The sequence below is a fragment of the Aotus nancymaae genome, unplaced genomic scaffold (genome assembly GCF_030222135.1).
Source record: "Aotus nancymaae isolate 86718 unplaced genomic scaffold, 86718_ANA_hifiasm-v0.15.2.pri h1tg000036l, whole genome shotgun sequence".
NCBI classification, from domain to species: domain Eukaryota; kingdom Metazoa; phylum Chordata; class Mammalia; order Primates; family Aotidae; genus Aotus; species Aotus nancymaae.
In genome coordinates, this window is record NW_026988450.1 from 49,264,438 (window position 1) to 49,291,640 (window position 27,203).

Consider the following 27,203-nt stretch of genomic DNA (forward strand, 5'->3'; position numbering starts at 1 on the left):
CAGAAATGTGGTACTTAGAAAACATTTCCATTAAGGGCCAAGGTAGATGGCTCATGCTTGTAATTTCAGTGCTTTGGGAGGTTGAGATGGGAGGATTGATTGAGGCCAGAAGTTCGAGACCAGCCTGGGAAACATAGTGAGACCTTGTCTCTATACAAAAGTTAAAAAGTTAACCTGGTATTTTGGTGCACACCTGTGGTCTCAGCTACTTGGGAGGCTAAGATGGAAGGATTGCTTGAATTCAGGAGTTTGAGGCTGCAGTGAGCTATGGTTATGCCACTGCCACTGCACTCCAGCCTGGACAACAGATTGAGACCTTATCTCCAAAAAAATAAAAAAGAAAAAAAGAAGAAGAAAAAACAAAGAAAAATTTTTGGCCCAGCACGGTGGCTCACACCTGTAATCCCAGCATTTTGAGAGGCAAGGTGGGCGGGTCACTTGAGGCCAGGAATTTGAGACCAGCCTGACCAACATGGTGAAACCGGGAAACTTCGTCTCTACCATAAACAAACAAACAAAATTAGCCGGGCATGGTGGCAGGCGCCTGTAGTTCCAGCTACTTGGGAGGCTGAGGCATGAGAATCACTTGAACTGGGGAGGTGCAGGTTGCAGTGAGCTGGGATCCTGGTACTACACTCCAGTCTGGGCAGAGTGAGACTCTGTCTCAAAAAAAAAAAAAAAGAAAAGAAAAAACTGGTAAAATGGTATAATGTTAAAAGCTATTGTGTAACTAAACAACAAATCAAAACTTGTATCCTCCCCCTTTTATCAATAAGGAAAGCCCACTAGAGATGCAAGATAGATGCAGGGCTATTACTACAGTTCTCCATGAAGTCACGAGGACTTGGACAAGACGTTGCAAAAGAGAACTACTGGAGTTGGGTGGGTAACTAACTACGTGTGTGGGTTGAGGGAGGGAGAATGCAGGAAGAAGAGCCATTTAAGGGAAAGAATAAGGTTTGTGTTAGGCATGACACAGTCAAGCTGATTCCAGCCCATGTATGTGGGAGCACCCAGCAGACCTGGGGAGAGATGGGGAGATTGCAGGGGGTCAAGGTGTGACTGATTCCAGAGAAAGTCCATGATAATGAGCTACACACTGGGCCATTCTGCTTAGAAACTGGTCACTGAAGTCATGAGGGTCAGTGAGACCATGAGGGCGAGTGGGACATGCAAGAGGAGAATGGAAGTGAGAAGATCAGAGAATACCACAGTTAGGAGGTGGAAGGAGGAGGGAGTGTAGGCAAAGAGTCTATTCTGTTACTCCATGGGACTTGCCTGATCTTTGTACCTTAAGCACTCTGGACTCAGTCATACAACTGATATTCAGTAAATTCTTATTAAGTCTTACCCCAGCCCCAGGCCTCATATCCACCATCCTGCCTTCTGATGCCTTCCTACATCTGTTCTACACTCCACCGCCTCTGAGTATTGGTCCATGTTACCCACATTCCTGGAGATGTCATCCTTTTTCTACTGAACCCCTGAGGAAGGGGGCCAGAGAAGTAGGAGAAAAATCACACTATTGCTATCTTACAGAAATGGAGAGAGAAAAATGATCAATAGCCTCCCATGGCCAGCAGGCTGTCGAGAGAAAAAAGTCCTTGGACTCAGCAAATTGAGTTCACAGATGATCGTTCAAGATACAGCTTCATTAGACTTCTGAGAACAAAAGCCAGATTGCAGGAGGTTGAGGTGTGACTGTTTGCAGAGAAAGTCAGTGATAATTTTCTTTTGTGAAGTTTGATTTAAAATTGTAGTGCCAAAAGGCAAAGATTAAAGGTCTGAGTCATTGATGTGGAATTAGTTTTAGGAAGGCTTTTTGGGGATTTTTGCAAAGTGGTAAGTGAACCAGAGAAAGGCAGAAGAGGCTTCTCAATATGTTTTTATAAGCCTTTGCAGTTTTTTTTTTCTAGTCAGAGTCTCGCTCTGTCACCCAGGCTGAAGGGCAGTGGTGTGATCTCAGCTCATACAACCTCTACTCCCTGGGTTGAAGCGATTCTCCTGCCTCAGCCTCCCAAGTGGCTGGCATTCCAGGCACTCACCACCACTCCCAGCTAATTTTTGTATTTTTAGTGGAGAGGGGGTTTCACCATGTTAGCCAGGCTGGTCTCGAACTCCTAACCTCCGGTGATCTGCTCACTTCAATGCATGCACTTTCTTATCAGTCCCTTATTTCATCCTCACAAGAGACTTCTGAAGGCACCAACATTTCCATGTTACAGATGAGGATATTAAACCTCCAAGAAATTATGACTTGTTCAGGATGTCATAGATGAATTGTAGCAGCATTGGGACTCAAATCCTGTCTCCTTGTCCACCACTCTGAAATTTCATTTCAGCTCACAGGTAATGAGCAGCCTTTTAGGCCATGCACTAGAATTTGGGGTCTGAGGGTTCCTACTTCTGGCCAAAATTGAATGGGATATGTGATTACTTCTTGGAGATAAATATTCCCTATCTCTTTTGGAGAGGAGGTTGAAGGAAGGGGGATGATGGACTAAAAGTCAGTTGGATTCATGTGGCTCAGAAATGTGAGACAAAGGACATTTACTTTCTCTTACCATGGACTGTAGCTAGAATAGTCATTCTTGGCAACCCAACCTCTCAGTAGGTTAACAAGAATTTACTGAGTATCAGTTGTATGCCTGAGTCCAGAGTGCTTAAGGTACAAAGATCAGGCAAGTCTCATCGAGTAACAGAACAGAGAGTGAGGTAGAGTTATGATATAAATATACACAATCACTATTATAATGACAAAATTCCTTGGAGAAAATCAATAGTCTTTGAAAGGTTGTTTTGGCAGTATTTGGCCTGTAGTTTTTCCTCTAAATGAGTGGATGCTAGTTAAATAAGATTATCAAATGAATGAAAGACAGTTAATGGAAATATCCTGGAATTAAGCAGGTTTGGTGGGGAGTATGTATGTTGGGAGTTGTGATGGAGAGGGAGGCAGGGTTCAGTAGAAATAGGAAGGCATCTCCAGGAATGTGGGCAACATGAACCAACACTCAGAGGTGGTGGAGTGTAGAACAGATGTAGGGAGGCATCAGAAGGCAGCATGGTGGAAATGAGGCCTGGGGCTAGGGGTAAGTGAGACATAGAAGGGAGTGAGGAGAGATCAGTGATCAGCTGGTTACCTCTTTTCTTCTTTTCCGCATCTCTGACAGGCACACACCTTGTTCAGGACTAAGATTGTGATGACTGTTGTTTGCAGTTGGAATTTAATTTGGATATACCTCCAAGCCAATTAACTTCACCCCCCTGATGAAGTTTTTACTCCAATTCCCTGCCCTCTTATCCCATGAAAATCCTGCCCCAGGGTGAGAGAGATGAGAATGTGTCCTTGTATGTAGGAAAATTTTAGAGTCAACATCAACATCAACATCATTTTTTGAACATATAGTACTTTGTGCAGCCAATAAGTCGCAAAACATTAGGATTTTGAATATCAGTCAAGCAGGATCCTGTAGTTTAATTTTAAAACAAAAGAGCAAAGAAATGTCACTTCTATTATAAAGCATGAATTGTTATCACCTTACCCTTTTGCAATCTGCTTAACAGATCTTTGTTGCCTTTTATTTTGTGAAGGAAAGAAATGCTTTTGAAATATTCTCTAACCTGTCATATATACTTCGATTTTCCCCACCAGATTAGTGCAATGGCACTAGTAGCAAAAGAAAAAGGTAAATTTTTAGACAATGACATAGGAATTCTAATAGCATACACATCAAAGCAGATGATGAGAATATTTATATTTCTTCTTGATGTCAAATCACTGTTTATCCTACAGAAGTCAATGTTATGGCATGTGTAATATCTGGTCTTTTCTGGTTGCATTGTTTTGCTTATGGATAAAATTTTGAAAGGGCATACAACAGACACTCAAATGTCTGTTGGGCTTGGGTAGGACGGGGCTTTAATCTGTGATGACTTGTTCTGTTTTATCATTTCTCATATTTTGGCAAACCAGGCTTTGACAGTAGGCTGATTCTTCTTGGTTATAATGTTGACTTCTGCCAAAATATACAGCTCTTTAGAGTAAAATATCAAGTTCCTTTTGCTCCATAATCCTTTGCTTAAAACACCTAGTAGTATTTTAATTGGGTTTCCAGATTGTTGTGTTCTAGTAATGGACACCATATGCTCAGAGAAGCAGTATGGTACAGTGTAGTGGTTAAAAGAACAAATAGTGAGTGCTTAAGACATACAGGCTGGGAGTTAGATAGCCTGAGTTCAGATCCCAATTCTGCTGTTTACTATTATGTAATCATGGGCATGTCAGTTTCTTTACATATAGGGACAGGGATACTTACCTTATAGGATATTGTAATGATCAAATGAGTTAATACATATAAAATACTTAGAAAAAGTATGGTCCTTAATAAGCACTCAGTAAATGTAAATTATTATCGAAGGGCTTGGTTTTACTTAATGGTCTTGGGGCAGATCCACCACGTGATTCTCTGAACTCTTTCTTGGTATAACATGTTTACTGAGATACAATTTACTTACCATAAAATGTATCATTTTAAAGTGCATAATTCAGTGTTTTTTAGTGTATTCAGAGTTCCACAACTATCATTACAATTTAATTTTGAAACATTTTCATTGTCCCAAAAGAAGCTAGAAACCTGGACCCATTAGTAATTGCTGAATTATTTTACATTCCCACCAGCAATGAATGAGGATTCCATTTTCTCCACATGCTGATGAACACTCGTTACTAATTGTCTTTCTTATTTTAGCCATCCTACTTGGTGTTAAGTAACATCTCCTTGAGGTTTTGATTTGAATTTCTCTAATGAATAGTAATGTTGAGCATTTTTCCATGTGTTTATTGGCTATTTGTATATCTTCTTTGATGAAATATCTATTAAATCCTTTGCACATTTTTTTTAAACCAGGAACATGTGCACATTATTGAATGCCATTGTAGAAAAGTGTGGGGCTGATACAGGACTTGGCTCTGGGGGTAGGGTGAGGAATGGAAGGTGGAGTACGTGGGAAACAGGTCATGGGCAGAGCTACTGGCCTGGATGATGCCTCCTGCTCTATCGATAGACTTGCAAGATCAATACTGGATGATGATAAGCAGAATGGTCATGATGATGCCCAAAACAGGGCCCCGACATTCAGGCACTTGGCGGTGGAGGCATAGGCCTGGGCCCTGGTCAGGTCGCCAACCATCTTCCTGTCCCTAGAGTTTACAGAGTAGGTGAATGCTATGAAGCCCAGGCAGCAGGAGTTCATGAACAGGGTGTTGAAAAGGGACCAGATGACATGGTCGGGCACTGAGGTCTCGCTGCGGATTTGGATCACGATGGATGTTGGGGGAGCAGGGTTGTGGGGCGTCCCCAGCACAGCCACCTCGTGCTCCTCCTTCAGCATCTCATAGTTGGGGGGGGAACAGTCAGTGTTGGCAGGAGTGAAGAAGGTTTAGACAGTGTGGTTCATGGTGTCCAGGGAAGACCAGCTGTGGTCGGGTTGCTGGGATGGTTTTCCCCTTTGCACATTTTAAAATTGGGTCTAACTTTTTTTAATCCACTGAATTTTCACTATAATTCTTTTTTTTTTTTTTTTTGAGATGGAGTCTCACTTTGTTGCCCAGGCTGGAGTGCAGTGGCATGATCTTGCTCACTGAAACCTCCACCTCCCAGGTTCAAGCAATTCTCCCACCTCAGTTTTTTGAATAGCTGGGATTACAGGCACACGCCACCATGCCCAGCTAATTTTTGTATTTTTAGTAAAGGTGAGGTTTCACCACGTTGGCCAGGCTGGTCTCAAACTCCCGACTTCAGTTGATCTACCTGCCTCAGCCTCCCAATGTGCTGAGATTACAGGTGTGAGCCACCGCGCCTGGCCTCCACTATAATTCTTTATACATTTCATTATAATTTGTCCATTATAACTCTCTGTCTAGCAAAAAATATATATATAATATTCCAAGAAATTGATGCACATAATTTAACCATTCATCTGTGGATGATTATCTCTATTTTTTCTGCTATGTTATTATAAATAATGCTACAACAAATATTATAGTACATACATTCATTCTCATGTGTTTGTGTTTTTCTATAGGATAGATTTCTAGCAGATAATTGTACAGTTGAAAGATACGTATCTATAAATATTTTTATAGATATGCCAAATTGCCCTCCAAAAAGATTATACCAATATATACTCCCACTAACAGTGTCTGAGGGCATTTCTTTACTCATACTCTTAGAAAAGTTTCCAATGGGGTCATGGATGAACTAACTTATTTTTCTCATTTCATGTTGTATCTATAGGAAACTCTATGAACATTATATTTACATATTCAGACAGCTTTAAGCATAAGCTTTGCAGTCAGGAAAAGAGGGAATAATGTCAGCATTATTATGAAGAAGCTTCCCATATCCACTAAGAAAAGGATAATCCTTTAATAATTTTAATATAATTTATAAAAACTTTTGCCCTCCGGTTTTCTGTTATGGGTATTTTATTTTACAAATTTTAATGTCTGCATTCTATGGGATGCTATGATTTATATTGTATATAATTGCTACTGTTAATGGGAGGATATAATGGAAATTGAGCAATGTGAATAATTTCCTGAATTATTAAAAAATAAGTAACCAGTTTGAAAAATGTTAACTTGAATTTTTAAGAAATCAAACTCCTTGCCTCTTAGGAGTTAGTTTACAGAGAGACTTACCTTTCCACGTCCATGTAAACTGGGTCCCCTGAACATTTTAAACATTTACATTTTGGACTTTTACCTTATATGTTTGGAGTATTTAGTATAATTGATAATCAGTATTTCAAATGCCCATTGTCCTTTTGATGGTTCAAGAGAAAAATACTGATGCTGTCTTTAAGTTCTTTTCTTTCTTTTTCTTTGAGGCAATCTCACTCTGTCATTCAGGCTTGGGTGCAATGGTGCCATCTCGGCTCATTGTAACCTCTGCCTCACCAGGTTCAAGTGGTTCTCATGCCTCAGCCACTCAAGTAGCTGGGATTACAGGCACAAGCCATCATGTCCAGCTAATTTTTGTATTTTTAGTAGAGACAGGGTTTTGCCATGTTGGCCAGGCTGGTCTCAAACTCCTGGCTTCAAGCAATTGGTTCACCTTGACCTCCTGAAGTGCTGGGATTACAGGTGTGAACCACCATGCCCAGCCCAAATTTCTTCTTTTTCTTTTTTTAAAATTTTTTTTAGAGTTAGGGTCTCACTGTGTTGCCCAGGCTGGACTTGAAGCAATCCTTCTGCTTCAGCCTCCCAAGTAGCTGGGACTACAGATGTGCCCTGTCATGCCTGTCTCCTAAGTTCTTAATTTGTGGTAGGCAGAATAATGCCTCCCCGGGGAAAGCCTGTGTCCTAAGGCCTGGAACTAGTGAAAGTGGTAGGTACGTGGCAAAAGAAAATTAAGATAGAAGATAGAATAAAGCTTGCTAATTGGCTGACTTCAAGATTGGGAAATTCTACTGGATACTCTATGTGGGCTCAGTGTAATCACGAGGGCCCTTAAAGGTGGAAGCGGGAGGCAGAATACAAGTCAGAAAGAAGGAGATATGGCCGGGTGCAGTGGCTCACGCCTGTGATAGCACTTTGAGAGGCCAAGGTGGGCGGATCATGAGGTCAGGAGATGGAGACCGTCCTGGCTAACACGATGAAACCCTGTTTCTACTAAAAATACAAAAAATTAGCGGGGCATGGTGGCACATGCCTATAATCCCATCTATTTGGAAGGCTGAGACAGGAAAATCGCTTGAACTCAGGAGGTGGAGGTTGCAGTGAGCCAAGATCGCACCACTGCACTGCACTCCAGCCTGGGTGACAGAGCAAGACTCCATCTCAAAAAAAAAAAAAAGAGAGAGAGGAGAGAGACGACAACAGCAGTGAGGTCAGAGGTATGGGATGTGAGAAGGACTGGACCGACTGTTGCTGGTTTTGAAGCTGGGGAAGGGAACCATGAACCAAGGAAGATGAGCAGCCTCTAGGAGCTGGGAAAGGCAAGAAAATAGATCTTTCCTAGACCCTCCAGAAGGGGATGCAGGCCTGCCAACACCTTGATTTCCCCCCAGTAAGAACCATTTTGGACCTCCAGAACTGTAAGATAATACATTTGTATCGTTTAAGATGCTACGTTTGTGGTAATTTGTTACAGCAGCAAATAGAAAACTAATAAGATTTGAAATGTTCATACAATGTTACTGAGTAGCCCAGTTTCCTCATTCCATGCCATTGTAGCTGTTTGAATGTGGATCTCTTACTAAGCTCATGAAAGCTTACATTCTGCCCCAGAACTACAGCTGCCAATCCTTGTGATATGTATTTCTTTACCTGTCCAAATCCAGTCAATTGAGAGCTTTGCTCCAGTGCCTAATGTGGCTTTAGACATTGGCAAGTCTGTGTAAACTGCACAAGGACATGGATGTTACATTCTTTTAAATTTATTTGTCAAGTGCCACTTGGTTCACGATGACTGTGTTCTCTAGGAATGTTTCTTCGTCTCTTGTTAACATGGAGGCAAAGAATGTCACGTCATGTGTTGGTGAGAGAGCCCTCCCTTGTCTCTCTTCTGGGCGAAACTCCTACTCTTATCACGTGACACTAATGAGTACTCAGTCTTCTCAGGACTACTGATCTTGGCACTGCTGTTTGGCACAGGGATAGGCAATAATCCAGGTCTTTCCTGATACTTCTGAACCTGGAATATGAGAGCAAGTGTTTCAGTCTCTCTCTGGTGGTGAAACAGTGAAACATCAGATGTAGGCAGCTAGCGGGTGGCTCAGTTGAGAGAATAAAACTGAAGGGTCAAGAGAGAAAACTCACGGAGTTCGAGTTCTTGGCACCAGTTATACTTGAGGCACAGCTGCATAGAAACCCTTCCCAAGGTTTATTTATATAAGCAAATAAGTTCTTTGCTTAAAAAAAAATCAGTTTTGGTTGGGTGCGGGGGCTCACTCCTATAACCCCAGCACTTTGAGAGGCCAAGGTGGGTGGATCACAATGTCAGGAGTTCAAGACCAGCCTGGCCAAGAAGCTGAAACCCCATGTCTACAAAATAGAAAAATTAGCTGGGCATGGTGACAGGTGCCTGTAATCCCAGCTGCTCAGGACACTGAGGCAGGGAATTACTTGAACCTGGGAGGCAGAGGTTGCAGTTAGCTGAGATTGTGCCACTGCACCCTGGCCCAGGTGACAGAGCGAGACTCCATCTCAAAAAAAAAAAAAAAAAAAAAAAAATCAGTTTTAATTGTTTCTGTGAATTTCACTCACCTGCAAGGAAAATAATCTTGATTAATACATTTGATAAAGGAGTATTAGAGGTCTATAAGATTCAAGTTCAGTTGCTCTTACTTGCAACCATGGGTTAGCAGTGTCCCTATCTCCTAGAAATACCACCAAATAATTGATAAGTCACTGTTACACATTCACTGAAATTGTATAAATTCTTTCTATATGTCAATCTCATCCTGATGTCTTATATTCAGTAATTCTCACTGTTTTACATAACCATATTTTCTCAAAATGACCTATGAAAAAAATTAGGTTACAAAGATGAAAGACTGGGAATTGCTGAATGCTACCTCTTGGAGTGTCATATATAGACAAACATATTAAAGGCTCTGAGAAGTCCTGTGTCAAATAAAATTAATCAAATAGTTCATAAAAATAACAAATAGTTTTAAAAGTTCAACTTTGCTTATAATTAAGTAAGTGCAAATTTAGACAACACTATTTTAACCAATTAGATTGGCAAATATCAAAAAGTATGTTACTATACTGTTTGGGGTAGGATATCAGAAAACAGGAATTTGCATGCATTGTTGAATGCAGTGTAAATTGCTATATTGTGTTTGGAGGATAAGTGACATTATTTATAAAAGATAAAAATGCGCACATAGTTTGACACCCCCTCCCCATTCCATTTACAGAATGTTATCTTATTGATATGCTTCTGCATTTGCACAAGGATATTCATTTCAGCTTTTTTTTTTCCTGGTAAAGGACACTTAAATGACCACCAATATTATACTGGTTATATAAATTATGATTAATCTATGCAGTGAAATGACTGAATAGTCATTTAGTCATTTAAAAATGACTAGACAGAAATCAGGGTTTCTTAACATTGCCATTTGGGGCCTAATAAATCTTTGTTGTAGGGCTGTCCTGTGCATTGTAGGATGTTTTGCAGCATCCCTAAACTCTACCCATTATTTAAAGGGTATTTAGTGGGTAGGGAGTTTGGTAAATGCTGCCCACTAGTTGCCAGTAGCAACCTGCTCTGTCACCCTCCCAGTTGTGACAATTAAAAAGCCTGTAGACTAATTATTCCAGGTTGAGAGCCACTAATCTATTTTTTGGTATATTTAATGTATCCAACTGAGAGACTCACTGATCTAAATGAACTGATATTTTCCCAAGATATATAAGTGAACAAGGGAAAATGGAGAAGTATGTATAGTTTGCTACCATTTTGTAATGTATTTATCCATATCTAGCTATACATTGATTAACCAAAATGTTTGTATGAAGGGTCTTCAAAAAGTTCATGGAAAATGCTTATTGTGAAGTAAACTATGCATAGATTTAAAAAATTGTACCAAAATTAACTTGCGCTAACTTGTTATAACATGTCTGAACAGAATCTAGTTTGAGGCAGTAAAAAGGATAAAACATCAGTTTGAATAGAACCCCTATTAGAGCAACATGAATTCTGCTAAAATAGAAGCAAGAACAGACATCAAATTTAGGGTGAAGCTTGGGTGGAAGAATAGTGAAACCACTGATACTTTATGAAAAGTTTATGGGAACCATGTTCCAAAGAAATTTGTAGTTTATAAATGGATAACTCATTTTAAGAAAAGACAAGATGATGTGCTAGATATACCCCACAGTGGCAGATCATCCACATCAATTTTTTTAGAGAAAAATTAACTATCTTGTACATGCTGTAATTGAAGAGGACCGATGAGTAACAGCAGAAATAATAGCCAACACCATAGACATTTCTGTTGGTTCAGCTTACACAATTATGACTGAGAAATTAAAGTTGAGCAAATTTTCCCCCTGATGGGTTCTAAAACCATTGAGCCAGATCAACTGCAGACAAAAGCAGAGCTTTCAATGGAAATTTTAAACAAGTGGAATCAATATCCTGAAGCATTTCTTTGAAAAATTGTAGCAAGAGATGAAACATGACTTCACCAGTACAATTCTGAAGATAAAGCACAATCAAAGCAATGGCTACCAAGAGGCGTAAGTGGTCCAGTCAAAGCAAAAAGGGACTGGTTAAGAGCAAAGGTATGGCAACAGTTTTTTGGGGGATGCTGAAGGCATTTTGCTGGTTGACTTTCTGGAGGGCCAAAGAGTGACAACATATGCTTGTTATGAGAGTGTTTTGAGAAAGTTAACCAAAGCTTTAGCAGAAAAATGCCTAAGAAAGTTTTACCAGAGAGTCCTCCTCCACCATGACAATGCTTCTGTTCATTCCTCTCATCAAACAAGGGCAATTTTGTGAGAGTTTCCATGGAAAATCATTAAGCATCCACCTTATAGTCCTAATTTGGCTCCTTCTAACTACTTTTTGTTTCCTAATCTAAAAACAAAACTATAAAAGACAAATAAAACTTCATATACATATAAAGTTTGGTATATATATGTATGTATGTATGTATCTATCTATCTATCTATATATATGAAACTACATGACATGGTTACTCCCAGTATTCTCAGTTCTCTAGAGATGAACTGAATGGTTGGTATCATCACTTACAAAATTAGCTTGACCTTGATAGAACTTGTCAAGAAATAAAGTTTATGATTTTTATTTTTATCTTTTAATTTCATTTTTCCATAAACTTTTTGAGATCTCCTCATATATGCATGCAGTGGTTCTGGAAGGATACACAAGAAACTACTAGTAACAATTGCTGATTCTGTGAAGAACTGGAGGATAGAGCTGAAGTGAGCAGAAATCTTACTTTTTGTCCTATGTTCTTCCCTACTGTTTACATTTTTATCAATTTACTTTAGGAAAAAAGCCTAGAAACTGGTTTAACTTTGTTTAACCCAACAGCTCCTACATTATATTAATTCCATAATTTTTTTTTTCTGAATAACACCCAGAATGCAATTTGGGAAACATTTCCTTTGTTCACTTTCATTGTATCATTAATGAAGATCCAATAGTTTTTCTTGCTTTAGTCCAGGAATGTACTAGTTTTAGAAGACTTTGTTCTGGAGATGACAGGTTAGCCCATCTTACAAACTTGACTGAAGCAAAACCGTTTTAACTGAGTTCAATTTTATCAAATAGCCAAAAGTTTACTGGTCTTGCCTCCCTTCCAAAAAACTCTACTGATACAAATAAAGTTGTTCTTTCCATACAGGCTTTACTTTACTTGGCCTGCGTTTCTTTTTTAACCTGGCTTTTGTTATTTTATGTTTGTATTCCAATATTGGCTTGTATCCCTGCCAAACAAACTCTGCTATTTAAGATGGGCGATGGTACTTTCTTATTACAATAACCATTTACTGAGATATACTACCTCTATTATGTTAGCACTAGCACTATGTTATCTGTGTCTGGTACTGTTAAAGGCACACTTTGTGTGCATTAAACTCTGTTACTTACAGTGGCCTTGCAAAGGGGATGAGATTATTGCCATCTTACTGATGAGAAAGCTGAGTTTCCAAAAGTGATTTGCCCAAGATTACTCAGCTTTGAAGGGAAGAATTTGGATTCAAACCAACATCTGTCACGCTCCAAAAAGCCTGTGCTTTTTCTGCTAAGTTCTGATTCCTTGCTCTATTCTGCTGTCTTAGGTCTTCTGTTTCCTCAACAATTATTTTTCTGCTACTTTAAATGCATCCCAAGCAAGAATTTTTTCAATTCTTCAAGGACTGTGCTGAAAGCAGTCAGAGGATGATAAAAATGCTACTACTGTGTCCCCTAACAAAGCTGTGTTGTCATGATTCAAGTTTTATACCTATCATCTGCTATATTTTGAAACAAATTTGGAAAAGAACCCTGCCTGGTCTGAACCTATTTTTACTTTAATCTCAGCTGAAGATATACAACTGCTCAAACTGATTAAATTAAAATGCAGTTTAGACTTGAGAAAGTTGCATGTAGAAAAGAAGAAAATGTACAATTTATCATATATGGGTTCTAAATATTCCAGCTGTCCAAGATACATTTGGGTGTCTGCAGTTATTTGGAAACTGAATTGTCTTTGTTCTTCAGGATAAGGAGGATTTATTCATCTCCGCATTAACTAATCTCAACCAAATATTCATTGTCCACCCTCAAATTTGTGTAACTTTTCAAAAGGCTGAGATGCAAATGCCTTTTGTTTAGCAACTGAAGATGTCGACTGAACCTACTATTAATAGTTTCCTTATCCAGTTACATATAACAAGATACACAGTCCATTTGACTCTTGTTCCAGGCTGTGAGCATCATATGAGAATTTTTCAGCAATTAGTTTGGCAAGAGATCTCTGATGCAACCAGTTAAAAATCAGTAATGGCTAATTAGATTGTTTTCATTGTGTTTCTTTTAACTTTACTGTATCAGGCTCTTCGTTTAGCAGTTTTCAGCATCCTAGTCCTCTTTCAGGCTGCATAAATTAGTGGTTTCCAAAGTATCTTTGGAGGAAGCTAGTCCCAACAGGTATTCTGCAATGAATGAGTTTTATAATCAAATCAATTTGGGAAATGCTACATTGTACATTTCAATATAGTTGCAATGTGCAAAAGCATAATAAGGGCTGTGAGAGGTGCAGTAGTAAAGAAGTATGTTTAATTTGTTTTCATCTAATTTTTCTAATTTTTTTAAAAATCAAAGACCACCTTCTCTTTTTTTTGTCGTTGTTTCTTTTTTCTTTTAAATTAACACCTATTAAATCTCACAGTGAGTTTCACTTTGGAAAACACCACCTTAGGCCATTGCAAGGTCAAGGGGACACTTTGTTCCCAAAGCCCTATCTGTAGTGAGCCACTGGCTAGTTTTGACAGGCAAACTCACCGCAACTCCAGATTTCAAGTGAGACTTCTGGCACAGTGGCTGATGGTGTGTAGGCACTCGTGAAATGTTCACTCAGTGAATACTTTTTTCTTCTAAGTTTTTTTTTAAATTTAAAAAAATCTTGCTTTTTATTGCACATATTTAAAGCGTATGACATGATATTTTGATATACATAGGCATAATGAAATGATTACTACAGTCAAGCAGACTAACATATCCATCTTCTTACATACTTACCTTTTTTTGGTGGTGGTGGTGGTAAAAGCACCTGAAATCTACTCTCTTAACAAATTTCCAGTATGCAATATAATATTATTAACTCCAGTCTTCATGCTGTACCTTAGAGTTCTTTTTTTTTTTTTTTTTTTTTTTTTTTTATTGCATTTTAGGTTTTGGGGTACATGTGAAAAACATGCAAGGTTGTTGCTTAGGTGCATACGTGGCAGTGTGATTTGCTGCCTTCCTCCCCTTCACCCATATCTGGCATTTCTCCCCATGCTATCCCTCCCCAATTCCCCACCCCCCCGCTGTCCCCCCCACTCCCCCACAACAGACCCCCATGTATAGTGCTCCCCTCCCTGTGTCCATGTGTTCTCCTTGTTCAACACCCGCCTATGAGTGAGAACATGTGGTGTTTGATTTTGTGTTCTTGTGTCAGTTTGCTGAGAATGATGTTTTCCAGGTTCATCCATGTCCCTACAAAGGACGCGAACTCCTCGTTTTTAATGGCTGCATAATATTCCATGGTGTATATGTGCCACAGCTGTACCTTAGAGTTCTAAACCTATTTATCCTACATAGCTGCAACTTTAACCAACATCTCTCCATTTCCCCTCCTCTCTTTGGAATAGTTTTAAATTTACAGAAAAGCTATAAAGTTAGTACAGAGGTCTGATATTACCACCCTTTGCTCTTCCAGTTTTCCCTATATTAGCCTCTTGTGTTAGTAATGGTTGATTTGGCACAATTAATTAATCAATATTGATACATTATTATTAACCAAGGTCAGTGTTTTATTCAGGTCTCTTTGACTTTTACCTAATATCCTTTTCCTGTCCCAGAATCTCATCCAGGATACCACATTACGTTTCATCATCGTGTCTCCTTAGACTCCTCTTGGCTGTGATTGTTTCTCAGACTTGCTTTGCTTTTTGTGATCTTGACAGTTTTGAGGAGTACTGGTTAGAATTCTTCCTTTTAATTTTTTCCTTTTGCCTCTTTTGTTTGATTTGTGGCAATTAATAATTGACAGTAAGCCACTGGGACATCCTTCTCTGATTGTGAGTAGACTTGTAAACAAACTCCCACAAATGTGAAATACAGAACTCCTGAATTGAAAGAGTCAAGAGCATAAGCCAATACTAGATGGACCAGGATATAGACAGTGTTGCAAGTGCTTTATTCTTTTTGTTTGTTGGTTTGTTTTGTTTTGTTTTTTTCAGACAGGATCTTACTCTATTGCTCAGGCTGGTGTGCAGTGGCGTGATCTCTGCTCACTGCAATGTCCACCTTCCGGGTTCAAGTGATTCTCACGCCTCAGCCTCCCAAGTAGCTGGCATTACAGGCATCAACATCACACAGGGCTAATTTTGTGTGTGTGTGTGTGTGTGTGTGTGTGTGTGTGTGTGTGTATTGTTAGTAGAGACGAGGTTTCACCATGATGGCCAGATTGGTCTTGAACTCCTGGCCTCAAGTGATCCGCCCACCTCATTCTCCCAAAGTGCTGAGATTACAGGTGTGAGCCACCGCACTTGGCTTTACTCTTCCTTTTGCTTGTACTGCTTTGCTTTTTGCTTTTGTGATTTTTCTCTTTTATCTTGGGAAATGAGATTTTTCAGCTTTTCACATCCCTATGTGAGTCCTGTTTAGATGAAATCTCCCCTCTGTATCAAATCCCAATGGGACTTGACTTTGGCACACTTGTGCTCTTGTGGTCTTCATCTCTGCTCTGCCTTAAAATGGAGAAATGTTTTGCTAGGCTTATTCTGGTCTTTCAGAAATCCCTGTTTTTGAGCTTCAGAATCTTGCTATGAGGTCCTTTGGTACCAAGGTTTTGCGGCTGTTCTCTGGTATTAACATCACAAGGGCTTGTCTTTCTATTAATCAAATAAGACATGTTAATCAAGTGAAGGTGCAGGCTTTAAAAAAAATCTTTAAATATTTGATTTGCAGTAGCTTTATAAAATAATTTAAAAAAATCTTTAAATGATGTCCTTGTCTTTTTGCTACCAGATCTGTTCTTGTTGATTTTTATAGGCTTCCAACATTACAATTTTAATGCTAAAAAATTGCTGTTTCTTTCTTTCTTAAGGGATTCTGTGACTTCTTTTAGATAGTTCTAACTCTGTAGCTTTGTTTGCCAGGACGGTCAAATCTTGGCAAGAGTTTTGAGTTCATCTCTGTCAACTGGTTAATTCCTAAGCTGAGTAAATATTAAACTTTTTCAACAATAGTTGCTTGATCAATCCTCTTCCCTAACTGGCATTATTGCGTCTTGCTGCCATCTTGTCAAAACTGTTAAAGCTTTCTTGAGGAGGAGATGATGTGCTTATGTCAGTGCAGAAAAAGCAGGAGTATTTATAAATTTCTGTTAAATGTTTCCCTTTCTGGCTTTTGATGGATTTTCTTGTCTGGAGCAAACTATGATGTTGCTTAGCCTTTTCACTGCCTCCCTCGTTCTCTTCTTCGGCTCTCTATTTTTTATTTATTTATTTTTTTGAGACGGAATCTCCTCTGTTGCTCAGGCTGGAATTCAGTGGCGCAATCTTGGCTCACTGCAAACTCCGCCTCCTGGGTTCAAGCGATTCTCCTGCCTCAGCCTCTTAAGTAGTTGGGATTACTGCCATGTGCCACCACGCCCAGCGAATTGTAGTTTTAGTAGAGACAGCATTTCACCATGTTGGCCAGGCTGGTCTTGAACTCCTGACCTCAAGTGATCCGCCTGCCTCAGCCTCCCAAAGTGTTGGGGTCATAGGCATGAGCCACCACGCCTGGCCTTCTTTGGCTCTTTCCTTCCCCCTCCTTGCCTAGTTCCACCTTCTCCTTACTTGCTCTTCCATGCTGGGATAAAGTGTGATTAAGTCAAATAAAATGGAAGTGTGGAGATCAGTGTGCACTTGCAAACTTTCCAGGGAGTATTGGCAGTTTGTTAATTAAAAGAATTTCCAACCTGGGACTCCATTTGGAAATGGAGTGAAGAAGGGGAAGGGCAGGGGTTTGGTTGAATATTTCTAAGTGAGGAGGCTTCTGCTGCAATTTGGTTATACCAGGGGCTGGCAAACTTATTCTGTGAAGGGCCAGATGGGAACTATTTTAGGCTGGCGGGCCATATGGTCTCTGTTGCGACTACTCACTATGGCCATTGTAACAGGAAAGCAGCCATAGACACTATGTAAATAAATGAGCACAGTTGTGTTCCAATAAAACTTTATTTATGGACACTGAAGTTTGAATTTCATACAGTTTTTTTTGTGCCATGAAATAATATTCTTTTGATTGTTTTTTCCAAAAATATAAACGCCATTCTTATTTCATGGATCACACAAAACCAAGAGAAGGGATAAATATGGGCTGTACGTTCTAGTTTGTGGGCCCCTGGCCTGTGCCAATCGATCCAAGATCCTTCTTATACCAATCAATCAATCAATTACCAAATTAACAGCAAAGAAACCATGCAGCAGAGTTAAAGTGGTTAAAGGAGTTCAGGAAGGGTGTCTTATGGAGGATTTGGTCACTTGGGTAGATGAGGGTTCCCTCTCTGGACAGAGGGAACCCTGGCGTGAAGGGACAGAGTTGTGCCTCATACCTTGGCCTGCTAAGGCTAGAGGGAGTCAGCTAGGATCACTGATACAGGAACACAGCACCTCATGGGCACCTTCCTATTAAAAACACTACATTTTGCCCAGGCATGCTGGCTCACGCCTGTAATCCCAACACTTTGGGAGGCTGAGGTGGGCAGATCATGAGGTCGGGAGATCAAGACCATTCTGGCCAACATGGTGAAACCCTGTCTCTACTAAAAATACAAAAGTTAGCTAGGTGTGGGGGGACATGCCTGTAATCCCAGCTACTCTCGGGAGGTTGAGGCAGGAGAGTCGCTTAAACCAGAGAGCCGGAGGTTGCAGTGAGCTGAGATTGCGCCACTGCACTCCAGCCTGGCAACAGAGCAAGACTCTGTCTCAAACAAACAAACAAACAAACAAAAACCCCCAAACACTACCTTTTATAAAGCATTCACTGGGTGCCAACTACTTCCCTTGAAATTTCTGATTTACTCTTCACTCTCCTGTCCAGTAAGTGTGATTGTCCCTCTATAAGGGATACAGAGCTGTTGAATACCTTGCCAGAGTCACACACACACACACACAGCTGGTAAGTGATAGAACTAGGATTTGAACCCTGGCCAAGCTGACCCCCTTCCTTCCCCTGTTCCATATTGCCATTTGTAGAAAAGATCACAGAAAATCAAGGCAGTTTCTGTCTCCATAATCTCGTTCTGCCAGGACCACTCAAAAGTAAGTTCCACCATTCCATAATAGGAGAGAGCTTTTCAAAGTTGCCCAGTACCTGTAAGGATCAGCGAGTCTTCTATGCTGCTGACTTCCTTCATGTGTTACTTTAAGGAAGGAAGCAAAAGAGATAGAATGGGAGCGAGCACTTGAGCTTGACTCCTGGTTCGTGTTTACCATCTGTGTGACCTTGACCTTGGGTGATGCACTTAACTCCGTGAGTCTGCTTCCTCATCTGAAAAATGAAGAATAAAAGTAACTGCCCAGCTGGGTTGTGAGAATTAAATGAAATGTGGGTGCAAGCCACCTGCATGGTGCTTGTCACAAAGGAGGTACTCAATCAATGCTGACACCCTTCAAGCAGTCATTGTTCTCTCATTCATGCTACTAGCATCTGTTGAGTGGCTACTATGTGCCAGGCACCTTGAGATAAACAGATGAGTCAGACATAGTTCCTCCCTCCAAGGAGCTGACAGTCTAGCAGAGTAACAGGCATGTATACAACTAAGCTTGACAAAGTGCCACGGGAATATGTGGGGGTCAGAGTGAAAGCACAAAGAGAGGACTGGCCATTTCTTTCTTTCTTTTCTTTTTTTTTTTTTTTTTGAGATGGAGTCTCACTCTGTAGCCCAGGCTGGAGTGCAGTGGTGCAATCTTAGCTCACTGCAACCTCTGCCTCCCGGGTCCCAGCTCAAGCAATTCTCCTGCCTCAGCCTCCTGAGTAGCTGGGATTACAGGCATGTGCCACCATGCTCAGCTAATTTTTGTATTTTTAGTAGAGACAGGGTTTCACCATGTTGGCCAGGCTGGTCTTGAACTCCTGACCTGGTGATCTGCCCACCTTGGCCTCCCAAAGTGCTGAAATTAAAGGTGTGAGCCACCGCTCCTGGCCCAGGACTGGATATTTCTAAGTGAACAGATGAAGGGCACAGAATAGGCTTCAGTGAAGAGGTAACGGTTTCTATCTAGGTAACTCAAGCTGATTCTGTACAGTTTCTGTGGCTGGTCACTCACCAACATAAATCTTGCCTCATGGAAAAAACAAAAAGCAAAACAAACAAACAAAAACTTTTCCTAAAAGCACTTAAAAAATTCTATGCAAATTTTGGAAAGCAAAACAGGAAACCCAGTTATAGGCAAGGGCAAACACTCCTTGCTTCTCAAGTCTCTTGTGCTTGTTGCAAGCAATGCTTCCTGCCAGGATGTTGATCAAAAGAGGAACAGCCTGATCAAGAGTCATTTGTTCCTCATGAGTTTCTTTAAAAAGAATCTGATTTCATTTTTTGCACATTGTCTGCGGCTTTAGGAAACACCTCCTATAAAAATAGTAATACTCAAAAGAGGTTCGGGAAGAAGTGATTCCTTCTGGGTCTAAACTGTTCATATGTGACACTGGCATACTGCCTTGAGTTTGCAGAGTAGATAGCACATTACAGTGCAAGGGTGCTGGGGGCAGGCTGCCTGGGTTTGAGTTCTGAGTCCACCATTTACTAGTTATGTGACTTGTGGTTTTTGGGAGAGACGAGATGATACATGTAAAGTGATTACCATGACTTCTGGCCCAATAAATGTTAACATTTTCCTGTCAGTTCTAGTTTGGAGAGACTGTCTTAGATTCCCCCATCCCAACCCACAGACTTCTGCAGTTGAGTGGGAAGGCCAGGAAGAAGGGGTCAGGCATGGCGCCACCTCAGACTAAGTTCATAGATGGAGGCTTTGTAATGTAACTCAAAATCAAAAAGGAGCAAGAAACTTTTATTGGATAGTAGGTATAGGTAACCCAAACTTAGGTTAACAGGAAAGACACATGACCTGGTGAGTGCTAATGGCAGACGACTGATCAGAAAAATGACACCTTCGGTGAAAGCCACCAGAGGAAAGGAAATATCATGGAGATGACCCAGCTAGAGAAGTAGTAACATTGACTCCTTGGTGGATACTTCCTCCCAGGGGAGAGCTACAGACACCCTCTGAGTCAAAGATGAGTAAAGCCTGGGCAGTGCGAGGGGTGGGGAAACAAAGCAAATACAACCTTTCACAGATTTATTTACTGATTTATTTATTTATTTATTTTTTAAAGAGACAGGGTCTCCCTCTGTCACCTGGGCTGGAGTGCAGTGGCATGATCATAGCTCCCTTCTGAAGCCTCGACCTCCCAGTGATCCTCCCACCTCAGCCTCCTAAGCAGCTGTGAATACAAGCACTAGCTACCACGCCTGGCTAATGAGATGGACCTTGAAAGATGTAGAGAACACTGGCAGGCAGAAGTGGGGACAGCCTCCTCTTTAAGGAGAAGGGCCGTCCCAGCCAAGCAGAGGGAGTAGCAGAGAGCAGGCTGGAGAGGCAGGCTGGGTGCAGATTGTGGAGACCTTCCATACCAGGCCAAGGAAGTGTACTTGGTTTGAGGGAAATGGGAAGGCACTGAAGATTCTCAAACATGGGTGGCAGGGTGTGGGTGACATGATTCAGCTGGAATTTTCAGAGATCATTTATCAATTACCTGTGGGACAAATTGTGGGGAAGAAAGAATGAGTAAGGAGAAGTTATAAAACATTTTTAGTAGGGTAGGTGAGAAATCACATTATAGAATACAATTTTATTTTTTTATTACTGAGGATGAGTATGTCTGCAAGTAACAGAAAATATCCCAAAGAGAAGCCTACACAAGATATAGTATTATTTCTGTCTCATGTGAAGGACTGGGGTGGCAGCTTTGCAAGGTCCCTCACCCCTCCGCCCCGCCGCCATCCTAGGACAGCCTGCCTAACCACCGCCCAGGGGCCGTATCAGCAAGATGGAGGAGGGCAAAGAGCAGAACCTTTTGGGAAGGTTCCCAGAAACTGCCACATGATACATGTTCTCTCATCTCATTAGTCGGAAGGTAGCAACAGGTCAGGCGTGTGGCTCATGCCCATAATCCCGGCACTTTGGGAGGCCAAGCCAGGTGGATCACTTGAGGTCAGGAGTTTGAGACCAGCTTAGCTAATATAGTGAAACCCTGTCTCTACTAAAAATTAGCTGGGTGTGCTGGTGCACACCTGTAGTCCCAGCTACTCGGGAGGCTGAGGCATGAGAATCGCTTGAAGCTGGGAGGTGGAGGTTGCAGTGAGCCAAGATCATGCCACTGCATTCTAGCCTGGGTGGCAGAGCAAGACTCTGTCTCAAAAAAAAAAAAAAAGAAAAAAAAAAGTTAGGAACAGGGTCACACCTAGCTAGCAAGAAAAGCTGGAAAATGAGACATGCTGTCTGGATTTCCATAGTCCTAGCTGATAAACCAGGGATTCTGTTATGAGGGAGAAAGGAAGGATGAATATAAAGGATTTGCTGGCATTTTCAGCCACAATGTTATAAAAATCAAAGAAACAAAGATAAGAGACTATAACTTCATAACTGCTGAAAATTATTCTCTGGATCTTAATGAAAAGAAAATTTTATGTGAAAGTTTCTTCCTAGAATCTTGCCTTAAAGCTGATTACCCTTGAAACAAAATAATCCTTCACTCTCAGATGACACTGGATTTGACTCAGGTGGACAAGGCTATCCAAGGTGGTGAGAGGGTCAGTTTGTCCAGGTCTTCATGACCCCGCCTTAGTAACCCTCTCTGAGTTGTTTAACTGGGACAATAAATTCCATTATCATCAAACTTTGCTACAGTCAGAGAGTTGTAAACTAACAATGTGTAAGCATTAGGAAAGCTCTGTCCTTAGCAGAAGTCCAGCTTTGCAGTAATGGCCACACTCCATTTCCTTGGCTCTGAGGTCAAGCAGCCGGACTCCTTGGTGCACATCTCATCATAGCCAGCCTGGTGCATCTCTCTCCTCTACTTTCTTCCCTGCCTGCCACTGCCTGCACAATCTTCTTAAGGCACCATTGACAACATCTGACTGTGCTTCACATGTACTCATGGCTCTCAAATGCTCACTACCTTAAAACAAGGCCTGGCCTCCCAGATCCTCCAAAATTTTACCCACCCTCCCAATTCAACCAGATGTTCCTCTGAGATATGGTGATTGCATTCTGGGATTTTGGGGGAAATGGGAAGGCATTTCATACTCTTCCTCCTTCACTCTGCGCCCTGTGCCTCTTGTTCCTGTCGCTAGTTGATTGGTGATCCATTCACTTCAGTGATGTATGGAGCTTTGTGGTTTAAACAGAGACAGATTTCCAACTGGAATGTTAAGAACCCCAGAGAAGCAACACACCTGTGTTTAAAGTATTAAATTATATTTATAAAGATAAGTATATACTCACTATTAGCATGAAGAAATAAACCAAACAATGTCCCAACCAGAAAAAAATTAAATATTTTAACTATAAACAAACCATTATTTCTTTCTTAACTTTTTTAAGGATAAAGCTGTCTTGGTTTTGTCTTACGCCAATTGATTCTCACTTATTTTAATCCAGGAAGGCTTTGGGATTTGACTGTCGTGTTATCACTGCTCTTCCACTGCTGTTATGATTCATAAGTCACTTATTCATTCATTTATTCAACAAATACTTATTCAGTGCCACTTATGTTTGCTGGAGATACGTAAGAAAAATGTTCCAGTTTTCGTGGCATTTACATTCTAGAGCAGTCGGTCTTATCCACAGACAATTTTGTCTGCCTGGGGGCCGGGGGAAAGTTCGGCAATTTCTGGAGATAGTTTTGATTATCATGAGTTGGGGAGGGGTGTTACTGTCATCTAGATGGTAGAGTCCCATGATGCTGTCGATGTAGCCCCACTTTTCCACACCCCAGACTGGAGTACTGTGTCCCCACCCCCGCCACCTCAGAACTTGGTATAAGCTGCTCCTGTCCTTCTTCACCGGGTTCACAATTAAGATGATGATTATTACATCAGATGTCAAGGCACCAGGACACCAAGTGTATATTCCACCAGTTCTTCAGGAGCATCCACTTCCCCAAGGGCCTCTCTGTTCCCTCTCCTGTCCCTTGGAGGGAGGCACTGGGCTTATTTAGTGTCTGTTCTGCTCTATATCTCAGCACCAAGTGGTCCGACATCTCCATTATGGTGTAGCCTCTCCCTTGTCCTCTTATGTCCTCATATGTATGCCCTCTGTCCACAGAGCCCTGCTACCCATCTGGAATCTCCGCCCAACCCATATCCTGTGGTTGGGCCCTTGGTCATACCCGTATCCTGGGCTGCTTTCCTTTGCCCTGTTTTTGACAGAAATCTAGCCATGACCTTGATTTTGCCCATCAGTCTCACTACCTCTTCCCCATATGACTCGACAGCCTGCCCCTGGGAGGAGGTAGACTTCCAAGCAAGGCCCTTTCTCTGGGGACCGCAGCTCAGGTTCTGGTTTCTTAGCTCCTCGTAGCTTCTTGCTCATTCCTGCCCCTCTATCCCTGGCCCTTACACTTAAAATGTGATTTAGGTCTTCAAGCTTAATCTATAAACCTGGTTATTTTATTTGTAAATATAGTGATTTTTATATAAAAATGAGAACAATTGTTTTTCTTATTTGATTAATGTTCAATTAACTTACAAACTTAAAAAGATTAAATTTCTTCAAACTGACCATCTTTATACAAGTAATCAGATTTCCTAAGAATATGTTTGGTTATCTTTACCAATTTAATAAATTTGACTTTCTCAAACACTTCAAATACCTGATGGGACAACATTTACAAACCAAGCAAAAAAAATCTTTCAGTATCTCAATGAACTCTTAGAATAAAACTAGCTTATATATGTAGTAAATTAGGTTATTCTGAATATTCAAGCACTTCTAAAGAACATATTCAATTATTTTGCAACTTTCAAGCGAAAATCACAAATTGAGTATTATTTATCATTCCAAAATAAAATTGTAAGGCTAATATGTTGGATTCTCTTAATCATTTTAAGCTTCTTAAGTAACAAAAACAAGCTGATTTCAATGATTAGAAAACTTACTCCTAAAGCTTAACACGAAATATTGATACTATGAGTTTGATTGGGCTCAACATCCATTTTCTACACCTTTTCCATGGAAGCAAAGGTATTTTTACCAGTCAAGAGGAGCAAGAAGCTATTTCAATGCAGGCTGAAGTTATTTATATAACTGAGATACTGATTATCGGTTAGATTGTAAAACTGGGAGTTTTTCCAGGATGGTTTTATCTGAGCAACAGATTAAACATGCTGAGCTTCCTTGTATAGTTGGCTTGGTTCTGACTACTGTGTCACTAGGGAAGGAATGTGCCATGTGTCCCCAGAGCATTTTTCAAATTTCACTCTTACCCTATTTTTATCTTAACTTCTTTCACATTTTAACACATGATTTGGGTAGATAGAATTCTGCAAACTACCTTGGGGTATAGTTTATCTTTTTGTTAATTGAATTCTCTCTCCCACTTAAGGTTGTAAAACTCTTTTTCTTTTGCCTTCTTATCTGTTTCATTGCTGCAGAGGTTGACTAAGTCCTCATCAGACCTGTTTTTCTCTGCTTCTTGGGCACAGAGCTAGACTCCATTTCCCAGCTTCCCTTGCAGTGAATGTGGCCATGTGACTGAGTTTGGGCCAGTGAAATATGAGTGGCCTGACCCCTATCCTCTTTTGCAGACTTGATACAGGGCAGCAGGGCAATCTTGGAAGCTCCATATTGAAGATGGTGGAGCCACAGTTTGAAAGGTGTTTGGGTTGGAGGAGAGCTACAGGCTGATCAGGAACACCCATCTTGGATTCGAGCTGAGTGAAAAGTAAACTGCAATCATGATGTTAAAACACTTAGATATTTTGGGGGATTTTTTATCTTGTGAAAATGCTCATTAACCTCTATTGTCATAATAAAAATCCTTAAAGTTGGTGCTAAAAATAAATGCAATTTTGAAAATGCATATGATGTTAGTGCATATCCTAAATCAATGCTAGAAAACATCAAGTGAAGGCAGAGCGTGTCTTATGGGACAGAGTCACTCCTAGATGTTGCATAAAAATCTGACCTAATCAACTTAATCTTTTTTAATTGGAACTAATGTCATGAGACTTGTGCATCTTTTTAGATAACTTTTTAAAAAAGCAATGAAGAAAACAAAAATAAGCAGCCCATTGACAATGAAATCACCTACAGTATTCATGAGATAAAAATAAACCTGTTGCTCACTTACAAATATTTGGGATCCTATGATCAGACAGAAATTTTCCCCCAAGGGTCCTAATAAACAGGAAACTACGTGATACAACAGACCCATATCCGTAATAGACAAAACAGTGTCAACTACCCAGACTGTCCTAAAGAAATCACACACACATATTCAAGGGAATAATTAAAAAATTTTAAAAACATACATTTCTTTTTGCTTCTAAAAAGTATGCTTTTCTTTAAAGGGCATATTAGTGTGACGAAGATCAATAATAAGGCCTCCATTTTTTTTTCTAGTTTGGTTATTTCACACTCTGCTTTTGGCATTTGAGATTGCTAAGGTTATGGGTTTCTAAAAATATTGTCTTTATGCACAAACAGGCCTGTCATCAGCTTTGGACCATATGCAGTCAGAGTTTCCCTTTCCTTCTTCCACACCAATGAATTCTGCCATGTGTGGGTTGCAAGTGCACCAGGCAACATTTTAATCTAAATGGAGTGATCACACATTAGAATTTTGAAAATGAAACTTACTCATAAATATATTTCTTTCAAAATGAATTTTATAAATCTTTTAAAGCTTAAGCTCCCACGGATTCTTTTCATGGAAACTTAGTAGAGTTTTAAGTTTTAAATTTGGAGGGAAAAGATTTATAAAATTCATTTTGAAAGAAATATATTTATATGAAACTTTCATTTTCAAAATCTGATGGCACATACCTGTAATCCCAGCTACTTGGGAAGCTGAGGATGGAGAATTGCTTGAACCCAGGAGGCGGAGGTTGTAGTGAGCTGCTACTGCACTCCAGCCTGGGAGACAGAGAAAGACTCCATCTCAAGAAAAAAAAAAAAAACACAAAAAAAAACACACAAAAAAAACACAACAAAACAAAACAAAAAAACATGGGAACAATAAATACAGACAAGAGGCAGTGTTGAAATATACAAGAGAGAGACAAAGAAGGATATGGTGGATATTTAGGTCAAAGTATTAGAATATAATACTAGTAAAGCAAAGTTTTTTCCATGTATTATATCCATTAGCAAAAATCTGACTAAAAATAAATTCCACAAACAGGGGCTTATGTTTCTCAAACAACATGAAGGTTAATTGTTGTACTTTTAACCTTCATGTTGTTTGAGAAACATAAGCCCCTGTTTGTGGAATAGGGCTGATTCATCAGTTCAGTGATGTGATGCTGAGACTAATAATTTGACAGTTCTCTTGGCCTTTCCTTATCATAACAAGATGATTGCCTCAAGAAGGCTGCCATGGCTCCAGGCATCACACCACTTTCAAGGAAGGAAGAGAAGAAGAAGGGGGTCACAGCGGGAATATTTTCCCCTTTTATCAGAAAGCAAAAGCTTTCTACATGTAACTATGTCATATGTTTTTCCTAGCTGCAAGGGAAGCTGAAAAAAGCATTTTAGAAATGGAGGTAGGCAAGTGAGAATGAGAAGGTATATCAGCCCGACAACAGTGGGTGCCACTGAGTGCATGACTGGCAGTACTCATGTTTTGTTGATCTCATTACAATGAATTCTTGAAGCCAGATGCTGCTACACAACACAGCATGCTTTCTCAGCCCAT

At 40.3% G+C, this 27,203-nt stretch overlaps 2 long non-coding RNA genes across 7 annotated transcripts in view; one reads left to right on the plus strand and one right to left on the minus strand.

Moving 5' to 3' along the window:
* LOC135278041 (uncharacterized) overlaps positions 1-27,203 on the plus strand; it is an 80,204-nt gene that overhangs the window by 44,004 nt on the left and 8,997 nt on the right. The window lies entirely within an intron of this gene.
* Positions 18,608-27,203, minus strand: part of LOC135278042 (uncharacterized) — a 36,257-nt gene continuing 27,661 nt past the window's right edge. Inside the window, exon 3 of the long non-coding RNA XR_010345594.1 lies at positions 18,608-18,773. This is a non-coding gene — a long non-coding RNA (uncharacterized LOC135278042). The remainder of the gene's footprint in view (positions 18,774-27,203) is intronic.